Source organism: Chlorocebus sabaeus, chromosome 14 (genome assembly GCF_047675955.1).
Source record: "Chlorocebus sabaeus isolate Y175 chromosome 14, mChlSab1.0.hap1, whole genome shotgun sequence".
NCBI classification, from domain to species: domain Eukaryota; kingdom Metazoa; phylum Chordata; class Mammalia; order Primates; family Cercopithecidae; genus Chlorocebus; species Chlorocebus sabaeus.
The window spans coordinates 86500550-86508886 of record NC_132917.1 but is presented as its reverse complement, the minus strand read 5'-3'; the positions used below and the strand labels follow the sequence as shown (position 1 = coordinate 86508886).

The window sequence follows — 8337 nt, the reverse complement described above, 5'->3', positions numbered from 1 at the left end:
TGCTGGGCTGTGTGGTAAAAAATTATTCGTTTTGTAAAGATTTATGCCTTTTTTCATACGAATGCATTTTAAGTACGTATTTCACTTCATAGGAAAATGCCATCCTATTATCCAAAGTGGTTGTATCCTTTCACATTCCCATCAACAACGTTCAAAAGTTGAAGTGCTCCTCAGGTATAACAGCACTGGGTACTGTCAGTCTTTTTAATTTTAGCCATTCTCATGGGTGGGTAGGATATCTCAATATGGCTTTAAATGGCCTTTCCCAGGCACTGCTTTAAGTGCTTTATTAATTTACTTCTCACAACAATCTTATGAAGTACACATTATCATTATTCCCATTTTACAGACAGGGAAACTAAGGCACACAAAGGTAGCTTGCCCAAGGGCACAACACACCTAACACGTGGCAGAATCAGGGTTCAATCCAGGCACTCTGACTCCAGAAACAAGACTCTTAACCCCTTGGACACACCAGCCTCCCAAGAGTAAGGTCTTGGGCTCCACCGTGGGTGATCCATTATAAGCATGACTGGAAAGACTTGCCAGCCACCTGAGAAGAGGTGTTGCCTAAGATGAAGCCTTACAGCCTAAAGACAGGTTAAAGTCTTAGAGCCTAAAGACAGGTGTCTGAAGAACCACATACGAGGAAACAGTAGAAGCCACAGCTGCCAGCCCACGTTTGAGGGCTGGACCAGGATGAGGGCTAAGGGCCACTGGTCTCAATCTCTGCCTTTCATGCCAAGCGCTGGCAAGGGCCACTGTGGCAACAAAGATCTCAAACGGTGGCCGGGGATGGGTGAGGGATGACTTTGCCTTCAACAGAGAGTGCAAGGTCATCCCCCATTCACTCCCATCATCCACTGTTTGAATCCTCTTGGTGCCTGGGGAAGGGCCTCATCTGACTCAGTAACTGTTACAGGAATCTGGGGTATGTCTGGAGAAAGACTATCCTTTTTGAAAACAGGTAGGGGTATAAACTATAAATGAACACATGTGCTAATCCTGAAAGGGAATAGGGAACGTGTTAGTCAGGGTACTCTAGAGAGACACCGCCAATAGGATATACATATGTAGATGATAGACAGATGACAGGGTATTTATTAGGGGAATTGGCTCATGCAATTTTGGAGGTGGGGACTTTCCACGACAGGTTGTCTTCAAGTTGGATACCCTGGGTTGCCTGTAGCGTGGCTCAGTCCAAGTCCAAAAGCCTCAGAGTCAGGGAAGCCAATGGTGTAATTCTCAGGGTAGCAGTGGAGGGTTGCTGGCATAAGTCCTGGAGTCCAAAGGGCCAGAAGCCTGGAGTTCTGATGTCCCAGGGCAGGAGAGAAGAGTGTCCCAGCTCCAGGAGACAGAGGGAGGAAATCCTATTCTCTCCTTTTTTGTTCTATCTGGGGCCCCAGCTGACTGGATGGTGTCCACCCACATGGAGGGTGACTCTTCCCCACTCAGTCCACTGACTCACGTGCCAGTCTTCTCAGGAAACACCTTCACAGACACAGCCAGAAGCAACACTTTACTAGCAATCTCCAGTCAAGCCAACACCTCAGCCGTCACAGGGAACAACCAAAGAAAACACACAACCCTACAACAATGTCAAGCTTCCAGTGGATCCACCTCTGATCTAGGATACCCAAGGTACAGAGCAGGGGCTCCTGGACTTTTGAATGTCAAAGACCAGTGACGCTTTAAAAAGGAAAGGTAACTGAATGGAATAACATAAATTTCATAATTTTTTACTTTGCTGAGTAAGGACATTAATAAAATAACCACCACTAAGTGCCATTACCATTATGTCATAAAAGAAAGGACATATGGATAACTCCAAATGTAGGAAAGACAATCTCAGAATAATATTTGTTTTTTGTTTTTGTTTTCGGCTAGGCACAGTGGCTCATGCCTGTAATCCCAGCACTTTGGGAGGCTGAGGTGTGAGGATTTCTTAAGCCTAGAGGTTTGACGCCAGGCTGAGAACATAGCAAGATCCTATCTCTACAAAAAGTTTTTTTTTAAAAAAAATTAGCCAAGCATGGTGGTGCACACCTGTAGTCCCAGCTATTCGGTAGTCTGAGGTGGGGGGATTGACTGAGCCCAGGAGGCCAAGGCTGCAGTGAGCTGTGATTGTGCCACTCACTCCAGCCGGGGCAACAGAGAGAGACCCTATCTGTCTGTCTCTCTCTCTCTCTCTTTTCAATGGAATACACTGGAACATTTTTCAAATGGAAAATTTTTCAATGGAATACATTGGTTTTATTAAAAACTTTAATACATTTTCCTGATCTTTTTTTTTCTCTCACTAAAATGCTATCACTGATAGGCACCAGCTTTCAGGAACCACTAGTAAAGTAGAAAGTTCACAATCTGTAGAATCAGCTAGATAAGTTCAAATCCCAACTCTGCTACTATACCTGCCCTTTACATGGCATCCTGGTTACATATCTATTGCTATGTAACAATTTATCCCAAAATGTACTCCCACAGATACTATGGGTCAGGAATACAGGCAGAGGAGAGAGGGAGGTCTAGTCTCTGCTCCAAGATATATTAAGACTCAACTGGGAAGACTCAGATGGCCAGGGGTGACTCTAATGACTGAGGTCTAGAATCATCCGAAGACTTCTTCGCTCACATGTCTGGTGCCTAGGCTGGGGTGATTTAAAGGCTGGGCTCAGCTGGGAATATCAACTAAACACCCACATGTGGCCTCTCAGTGTGCCTTGGGCTTCCTCATAGCATGGTAGCCTCAGGGAAGTCACATTCTTTTATGAGCCTGGTGGCTCAGTGCTCCAAGAATGTGTAGTACATAAGCAGAAACTACATGGCCTTTTATGACCTAGCCTTAGAAGTCATATGAAGTCACTTCCTCTGTAAAATATTAATTGAGTCTGTCACATCCTCACCCAGATCCAACAGAATGCGAAATAGACCCCACCTCTTGATGAAAGGAGTGTCAAAGAATTCACATTTTAAAAAACCACTGCATTGATGTTGTTGTTTTACATTTAGCCTTTACAACAATACAAGGTGTGTATCATTATTTCTATTTTATAGATGAAAGAAATTAGACTCAAAAAGGTCAATACATTCACCCCAAACTAGTAAGTACTGAGCTAGATGTCTGCCTCCCTGCATTTTCCTGTTCTCATGGCCTCTCAACCCAAACCTTTAATCCAGCTGACCATATCCCCTCACCAAGCAGGCGAAGGGACTGTAGATGCTTAACATTGCTTGCAGAGAGGCCAGGGACCTGCCTTCCTCCTTGGCTGATCTAGTCCCATGAACCAGCTTTTCAGGCCCCCCTCTGGCCCCCCCATTAGTGGGCTCTCACAGTGCCTTTTGGGCTCTGTGTCAGGTTTTGTCTCTCTGAGTTTTAACTGTTTGCCTTCAAGGATTTTGCCCTTATTGTCACTCTGCCATTTGCAGGCCAGCCTGACTGTATGAATCCCATCTCCAACATGGACATTAACCCACTTGTGTCTATGCTGCACTTGCCTGGCCTACGACCAGGAGAATATGGACAACCTGAGCTACTCAACAGCCATGATACATGTGTGGTAAGAGCAGTGCTCATCTGGGCACGGTGGCTCATGCCTGTAATCCCAGCACTTTGGGAGGCCGAGGTGGGCAGATCACCTGAGGTGAGGAGTTTGAGACCATCCCCACATGGTGAAACCCTGTCTCTACTAAAAATATAAAAATTAGCTGGGCACGGTGGTGGGCACCTGTAGTCCCAGCTACTCGGGAGGCTGAGGTAGAAGAATCACTTGAACCTGGGAGGCGGAGGTTGCAGTGAGCTGAAATTGTGTCACTGCACTCTAGGTCGACAGAGAGAGACTCTGTCTAAAAAAAAAAAAAAAAAAGAGTCAGCAGTGCCATCTGGGCCATCCCTCACTGAGGTCTCTGAGAAGGTGGACTGGCCAAGAGCCAACAGCCCCACCGGGAAATACATTTATTTCTCAAGACTCTTCCTTGCAAGTGCCAGGACCTCACCCTACGCCCAAAGAGGGTATGTGGTTGGAATATTTACAAAAACGGGAAGGTCAGGGATGAAGCTGGACCCAGAGTTCTAGAACCAAAGATATTGTGCTGCTGACATCTTTCTTCCCTTCTCTTGTTTCTGTATGTCAGCCTAAATTCCTCCTAATCCTGATGGTCTTCTTCCACATAAAGGGGGAAATGAGAGCAACAGCTTCTGAGCCATGCACTGTCCATCAGAGTGGGATTATTACATTTCCCTGATTCCAGCTTGAAACATCTCAGAGAAGGGCTGGCTTGAGTCAGTTACCCACCCCTGGATCAATCTATCATGGCCAGGGAGAAGGCGTCAACCCAGACTTGATCTCTCAGAACCCACCTTTCCATGTCTGAGTCTTCCACTGTGAGTCAGGCAGCCCTCCTATGTGCTAGGTACCTCAGTACAACATGACCAAAATCCACAGGTCAAGAAGCCAAGCAAATTTCTGAGGTCTTGGCTAGGGTCAGGGCTCAAGGGTTTGTTCCTCCTTTCCATTCTCCACCACACTCCTCAGATTGTCCCTATCATCGATGCCTTGGTGTGGGTTTTTCTAGGTGTAGCTAGAAGCCCAATGAGTACCTGAGACCATTGTCTGAAGCCTGTTTTTCTCAGTCCCAGCTTCAACACCACTCCCTTTTCATTGTATCTTTTTTTTTTTGGCGGGGGTTTGCGGGGGGTAGGGGGGTGGGGCGTGGACTGAAGCTCACTCTGTTGACCAGGCTGGAGTGCAGTGGCGTGATCTGGGCTCACTGCAACCTCTGCCTCCCTGGTTCAAGTGATTTTCCTGCCTCAGCCTCCCAAGCAGCTGGGATTACACGCACCCACCACCATGCCCGGCTAATTTTTTTGTATTTTTAATGGAGACAGGATTTCACCATGTTGGCCAGGCTGGTTTCCAACTCCTGACCTCAGATGACCCACCCACCTCAGCCTCCCAAAGTGCTGGGATTACAGGTGTGAGCCACCAATCCCAGCCCTTCCTCCTAATTTCTAAAGCTGCCAGTAAGCCCCTAAAAAGTTACTTTGTCCTTATAGGTTCTCTGAACCTGAAGGTGAGAATTGGCAGCAGGGGTGAGGCTATCTGAAGGAAGATGTCAGGGTTGCCATTGGATGGGGACATTGGCAGGAGCTAAGCCCTGTGGTTGAGAAGGTTCTTGTCCGTCTGAAGCAGCGTGAGTCAAACATTCTGGAGTGGGCTCCAGGAGAGGCTGGAGGCCAGGAGACTGGTGATAATGGAGCTTCTTTTGGGAAAGCAGGGAGAGATTTGAGGATATGAGCCATCGAGAGGGCCATCATGTGGAGTAGGACACCTGACTGCTGTAGGTGAGAACCCTGGAAGTATGCACGGAGGGTCTGTCCCAGCCTTGGTCTCTCAGCATTGCATCAGATATTTGGATAGAGGCATGAATGATAGTTGTTGGGGGCTGAGTTGTGTCCTTCGTAAAGAAATGTTGACATCCTAACCCTCAGTACCTGTGAGTGTGACCTTATTTGGAAATAGGATCTTTGCAGATTAATTCGTTAAGATGAGATCATACCGGATCAATTCAAATTCAATCACTAAAATCAATGACTGTCCTCCTTATAAGAAAGCCATGTGGAGATGCACAAGGAAGACGAGCATGTGAATTCAGAGGCAGAGATTGAAGTGACGCCAAGGAATGCGAAGGGCTGCCGGCAACCACCAGAAGCTGGGAGATCCGAGGAGAGATTATTCCTGGATCCTTCAAGGGTACATGGCCCTGCCAACACCTTGGTTTCAGACTCTCAACCTCCAGAACTGAGAGAGAGTAAATTTCTGAAATTTCTGTTGTTTTAAGCCTCCTACTTTGTGGTAATTTGTTATGGTTGTCCATTAGCAAACTAAACAGCAATTTATCCTTCTTGTAGATGAGACCCTGCTGGTTGCCTACCCAGCTGCCATTCACCCATTCTCCTTGCATCAAAACCCTGAGTTTGTTCAGCATCACACAGAAATGTGCTCAGGGAAGGTGGCCCAATACTTGAGGGAAAATGAGTGGCCCAAGCAAGTCAGAGTACCTTCATTTCCCTTTGCCAGGGATTGTGGAAGGGATGGCACTCGACTCTGCTCTGGCCTCTGAAATGTGAGGGAAGGTCTGTGGGCAGCCTCCAGGCAGCACTGAAGGAAAGCCTCCTCTGCCTTCATTCCTGCCTGAGAGATGGTCGTGTGAGGATTTACTGTCTGCAGCCGCTGAAGCCCAGGCTCAGCCATGACAGAAGGTGACTCAGGGCGGTGATATTATTGAGCTGTTAAACTCAACCTTCAAATGGACTTCTTGTCATGTAAGAAAGATGAACTTATATTATTTGGTTGGATGTGCTCTTACTCACAGCTGAAGACAATCTAACAGGCATACTGGTCATGATCATTAATACCACCGATAATGGAATCAGGATTAAAAATAATCTAAGACCGGAAGGCTTGCCACAAATAAAACAGACAAACTGGAACAGGAATAAATGCATTGTCAGGTGAGATAATTCTTACCTGTTTCTCCTTTTGGAGGGCAGATAGAATAGGCTGATAGGAGATGCATGAAACGTGGTTAATGTCTCTGTGTAATCAGGACTTGCAACACCGATTACTCCTTTCTGATTCTCCCTGAAAAAAAAAAAAGGAATAAATGTAAAATTTTTGCATTAGAGATGAAGACAAATTGCTCTATTAGGATAAAATATAAATGAATATATATTTTAAAATTCTGTATGTCAAAAATACCATGGATAAATTTAAAAGAAAAATTACATACTGGGAAAATTGCAACACAATGAAATATGAAAGTTTGTTATCCTTATACAAAGAATTCCTGCAAACCAATAAGAAAATGGCAAAACAAAAACAGAAACAAAACAAAACAAAAAGCCCACACATTTCAATAGAAAAATGGTAAGGAATAAGGAAAGGCAATTCCCAAAAAAAAGAAATTAAATTAATCAATTAGATGAAATTCAACTTCACTGAATACAGTAGAGGATGCAAATTAAATACAATAAAATACACAAGGGCATGTTCAGGTTTTGTGAAGCCTGAAACTTAAAAAAACGTGGGAGCTGGGTCTTCAAAACTGTGATTTCAAAACTAAGTGTGAATAAGAATTGTATTTGGAATAAGAAAATAAATCACAGCAAACTATAATGTTTCAAATGCTAAAAAAAAAAAAAAAACCCACACGTGTCAAAAAACAGCAAAAATAACATATTTTTATTAACTGCCTAAGACTTGTTTATAACATTTTTTCCTATATTCTCTGGATGCCTACACTTTCATCATTTCTTCATTTGACAACAACTTTGTATTGCTATTTTATGTACAGAGGATAAAAATATAATTTGTCCTAACATAGTTTATTGAACTATATTTATTCTTACAGTTGAGATTCATAAAACATATGACTCCACACATAGATTTGCTTGCTGTTTGTAACACTGCTATAGGTTTGTGCTTTATAAAGTCAGACATCCTAATATGTTCTCTTTCACATCATGCCCACAAAAAGTTAAAAAATAGATGTAGTGCATTTGTAATGGTCTATACTGCATTATGGAATGTATTCCTGAAGGAGGAGAACCATTTTGACTGGGTGCAAATGAGAACTGAACCCTCCACTCATAATTTTCCACATCTGATGACTGGAAGAATAGATACAGACTAGATGCTGGCTCTGTACATTTCAAACTATGTTTCTCTTCTACTCTCCAAGCAGTTCCAGGACCAAGGCTGCAGGCCACGATCATAGTATGATACAATCTTTAGCTCTGCCTATGGTGTTGTGGAGCTGAGTGAGTCAACACAGTGGGCAGTAGGAATGTTCTGGGGAATGATTCCTTTACGGGGGAGCAACCATAGCTAAAAAGGACATAGAAATCACTGTAGCTCCATACATATGTCCCACCAAACTTTAAATGTATTTTCAATTTCATCTTAGCCAACTTCCAAAAATGCCTCCAGCCACTTGGATAACACTCAGCACAAGGAGAAGTGTGATTGGGAATTAGAAAAAACAGCTGCCTTAACAGATTTTAATAAAAATCTTTAATTCTGCACATTTTACTGAAGACATCTAATCCTGTTAATATACTGCTAGGGTCATTCCCAGGGTCCTAATTAGATGTCGTAAAACATAAGCTTTATCTTCATGGTAAATCAACTCTGGGTGTAGGTACACTTGATGTTGAGTTTCCATATCAATGTAAATGTTTAAGGCAAAAATTTGATACAGTAAAAAATGATATGGCCCATAATGGTCACAGAGTGTGTGATTCACAGGAACTGAGGTCTATGGGGGGAACAGCAGAGC

General features: G+C 43.9%; 1 non-coding gene across 1 annotated transcript; it reads left to right on the top strand.

Moving 5' to 3' along the window:
* The first annotated feature begins 6504 nt into the window (after positions 1-6504).
* On the top strand, positions 6505-6636 carry LOC119627422 (U8 small nucleolar RNA). Its single transcript, XR_005243616.1, has one exon. It is a non-coding gene; the product is annotated as a U8 small nucleolar RNA (small nucleolar RNA).
* Positions 6637-8337: the final 1701 nt, after the last annotated feature.